The 4,421-nt window shown below is 37.9% G+C and overlaps 1 non-coding gene across 1 annotated transcript; it reads left to right on the plus strand.

Moving 5' to 3' along the window:
- The first annotated feature begins 805 nt into the window (after window positions 1–805).
- On the plus strand, window positions 806–912 carry LOC141675770 (small nucleolar RNA R71). The gene has a single exon (XR_012556405.1). It is a non-coding gene; the product is annotated as a small nucleolar RNA R71 (small nucleolar RNA).
- The last annotated feature ends 3,509 nt before the right edge of the window (window positions 913–4,421 follow it).

Raw genomic sequence — 4,421 nt, forward strand, 5'->3', positions numbered from 1 at the left:
GACTTCTTTTGCCTTTTCAGCATCAGCTACTTTTCCAGACCTTAAGGTAATAGCCTTGACTTGCTCTTTGGCTTCCTTCCTGCCTGGTACTTCCGTGTCACTGGGAAGAGTGCCAGGTTGACGATTGAGCACTGCATTGGCTAATTGACCGATTTGATTTTCCAAGGTCTTGATAGAAACCGCCTGACTCTTGCACAACAGCTTAAGTTCCTCAAAATTAGCACTAGTAGGTGCAGCTGCACTTCCCTGTTGAGGATATGATTGCCTTGTAGCATACTGCTGTGGTTGCTGGAATCCAGGTGGGTTAAACTGTTTACTTACTCCTTGCTGATATGGTGGCTGAATAGCATTCTGATTATTCCCCCGGCTAAAATTTGGATGATTTCTGTTGTTAGGATGATAGGTCGCTGGCACAGGCTGCTGTTGTCGCTGATAATTATTCACATACTGAACAGATTCATTGACAAGAGAACATTGATCCGTAGCATGAGAACCTGCACAAAGCTCACAAACCATAGCTATTTGATTAACTCCATACGTAGCCAGAGAATCAACCTTCATTGATAGCGCTTGGAGCTGGGCTGCAATAGCGGTGGCTGCATCAACTTCCAAAATACCTGCTACCTTGCCTGACGTCAGCCTCTGAGTTGGGTTTTGATGCTCATTTGCAGCCATCGTCTCGATAAGATTGTATGCCTCAGTATAGCTTTTAGCCCATAAGGCGCCTCCAGCTGCTGCATCGAGCATGGGCCGAGATTGGGCCCCCAAACCATTATAAAAACCAGTGATTACCATCCAATCCGGCATTCCATGATGTGGACATTTTCTCAACATTTCCTTGTAGCGTTCCCAAGCCTCGCACATAGACTCTGTAGGTTGCTGCGCAAACTGAGTAAGAGCACTCCTCATAGCAGCAGTTTTGCCATTGGATAAAACTTCACCAGAAACTTTTGCGCAAGATCTTGCCACGTAGTGATGGACCCAGCTGGTTCAGAATGTAACCAGTCTTTAGCCTTATCCCTCAGTGAGAATGGGAAAAGCCTCAACTTGATAGCCTCATCAGTCACGCCATTATACATAAAAGTGCTGCAGATCTCGACAAAATTCCTTATGTGCATGTTGGGGTCTTCAGTTGCGGCTCCTCCAAAAGAAACAGAATTCTGCACCATCTGAATAGTGCCCGGCTTGATTTCAAAGGTGTTAGCTTGAATAGCCGGATGAAGGATGCTTGACTGAATGTCATCAATTTTAGGCCGAGAAAAATCCATAAGAGCTGGATCAGCTTGAACAATACGATCTCCCATGTTTACTGGTTCTTTCTGCTCAGTTCCTGAATCCGAATCCTCAAAATCTAACTTCTCCGGTGTATCAAGAACTTCGTCTTTCTCCTCAGCTGTATCTAAGGTCCTCTTGCGAGCACGAGAACGAGTTTGCATAAACGTTTGCTAAAGTACCTGAAACACAACCGAAAAGAGTAATTAAGTACTACGTCCTAATCACTGAGTCCTAATGACCAATGATGGTAAGTACATAAACTAAACAAATACGCCGAGTCCCCGGCAGCGGCGCCAAAAACTTGTTAGGGCGAAATCACGCACTAATATTCACGCAAGTATACGCGTTCGCAAGTAATATAGAATACTTTCTAGTTCGTTCCCTCAGAGACTCAGACTAAGTTATTGTCTAATTTAACTCACTCACCAATGTATGACTACTTCTCAATGTTAAGATAATAACACTTAAAATTGTTGATTAAATATTAACTATAATTAACTACTTAATTAACCACTTAACTAACACTTCAATTTATCAATAATAAAACACTCATGAGACCACAACTTCATTATTAATTCCTTCTATAGCCATAGTTATTACCTTTAGCATGTGACAGTGATGATATTAATCGAATAACACGAAACTGATAAAAGCCAACTTTCATTGTACTAATACCATTCTACCAAACATCCACAATTAAGATAGAAGTTGAATAGTCATCAATTATGTTGAGTTCCTATATGTCTACAGAAATTGACAACACAACGATTTAAGCACAAGTTATTCCTTTTTTGATTACATAGGGCAAATAAAACTGTTAGAGTTACCCACTAATCATGCACAACGTACATGAACCTATGCTAGCATGGCAAGTTCTAAATCTCAAGATCCACCGTCGCTTCACAAGAGATTAACACCCTATCTTATATGTTCGCGATGCACATAAGACGAATACGCACAACCAATACTAGATATCATGCAATCATCACATACTAAAGTATTAAACAATTAACTAAAGAATTCCATAATAAATCCGTTGCAACCCCATGATCACGATTAGCCCATAATAGAACTTATCGCCATCATGGGTTCATATGAAATCATGATAAACAAACACAAGAAAATAACAACTAAACTAATTATATTAAAACAGAGTACGTCACAAGAGTAAATAAGTCAAAGCAAGAAAACTAGCATCCAACATTACAACGAAACAAGAATCACAAGAATATATGCTTCCTCTTCGTTGCTGTGTGCTAAATCGGTCTTCTTCCTTATCTCCTTCGCTTCTTGCAAAACACAATCTAAAACATAATCTCCTCTTAATACTCTGTGAAAAACATCTCAAATCTACCTATATAATAGTCCCATAAAACTCAGATTACATAGAAGTTGGAAGCCAAACAGAAATAGAAGTCTAAAATAATTCAGCTTTTTCCCTGACCCTGCGCGGCCGCTCAGCATTTCTGCGCGGGCGCGCAAGGCTGTTGCGCGGCCGCTCAGCATTGCTGCGCGGGCGCGCAGGACCCTACTGGAAAATTTCCAGGTTTGCTCCGTTTCTTCGCCGTAATCTGCCCGTTCTTTTCCTCTCGCAATGGTGAACACATGCCAAGGCTTATTCTTGATGATTCCTTCTCCGAAATGCAACTAATACCCTGAAATGCATAAACACTAGAAAAACGCATCAAATACACAAAATACTTGATTTCAAGACACCAATTTAAGCCATTTTAAGACGTTCTAAGTGGTATAAAATGCCACTTATCAAAATCCTGATAATTTTTAATCTCTCACTTGTTGATAACAAGAAGTTGTTATAGAACAACAAGACACCAACACCTAAGAGAGATTCTTCTGAGACCATCAAGAAAATTTGTAGTGGTACTACTCAAGCAAGAATAACTGGTAGAATAAGTGGTCTAGGTCTTCCTAATGCTGATACTTATCAAAGGGATGCTCTTATTCTTAGAGATCACAATAATCTTACAAGAATTGGTGGAAATGTGGAGCTTGAAGATCTTTAAAAGATCATATTTGTTCAGATTGTGCCTGATTTGTTTGATACAAACAAATCAAAAAAAATAGATGATCTACTTTCTTGATATAGGAAAAAGGTTGAGGATTTCACGAGAGCAGATGCTAGAAAAATCATGGCAAGAACTAGAGTATGTTGTTTGTTGATTAAGATAAACAACTCTACTTCTGCTAGATGGACAGAATTCTTGAAAAACTTGATGTACAGAAAGCAAAAAGGCATGGTTAACAAATCAAAATACGCTCCAAAGTATATTGCTGAAAATGGTTCAACTGTTGATATGCCTAAAAGAGGAGTTCAGATAACTAAATATCTTCAAATAAAAGTTCTCACTTTCAATCCTAATGGTACGAAGATTGGATTTATTGAATTGGATGATCTATCCATGAGTAGGTTCAATATTCATGATCTGAGAGTCGTTGTCTATCAAAATGATGAATTTACTCAAGAGCTGAAGGATATCAAGCAAATAATGGACATGTACTTGAATATAGCTGAAGAGAATCTACTCAAAAATTCTTTAATAAAGCCATAGGGTATGCCAAGGTTTAAGATTGTAGTCAAAGTCTGATACACTGATTGTAATGTACACTTGTTAATTATTCTGCATTTAGATAATTTTTGACATCATCAATTATGAACTTGTACATATTTTTTATTGTGTACAAGTTGGGGGAAATTGTTAGATATAATTGATAATATCAGCATTTAACTATCAAGTGTGCCATCATAGTTTACGACTGGAAGATTTATAGTGTATCAGTATTTGACAGATTAGAGTTTAATATTAATATTTATCTATCATGATCTGTCAAAGCTGGATTATGGGAAGAGATTGATTCTATCTAGAAGACTTGATTTACAGAAGATATGTCGATGTACGACTTTACTTAATTGTAACAATTAACAGGTGATATGTATTAGGATTCCTTATTCATGTATATCACGTCAATTAGGTTGATTGTGTAACTGTGCAGTATATAAGCACATATAAGATTTACATTATACGTGTTGCTTATCATTATATCATTTGTGTAACCTAGCAGCTCTCAAGGGATACTTGTTCATCCTTTGAGAAAGTTTTGTAAACAATTTTTATTAATCAATATAT

The sequence above is a fragment of the Apium graveolens genome, chromosome 7 (assembly GCF_009905375.1).
Source record: "Apium graveolens cultivar Ventura chromosome 7, ASM990537v1, whole genome shotgun sequence".
NCBI classification, from domain to species: domain Eukaryota; kingdom Viridiplantae; phylum Streptophyta; class Magnoliopsida; order Apiales; family Apiaceae; genus Apium; species Apium graveolens.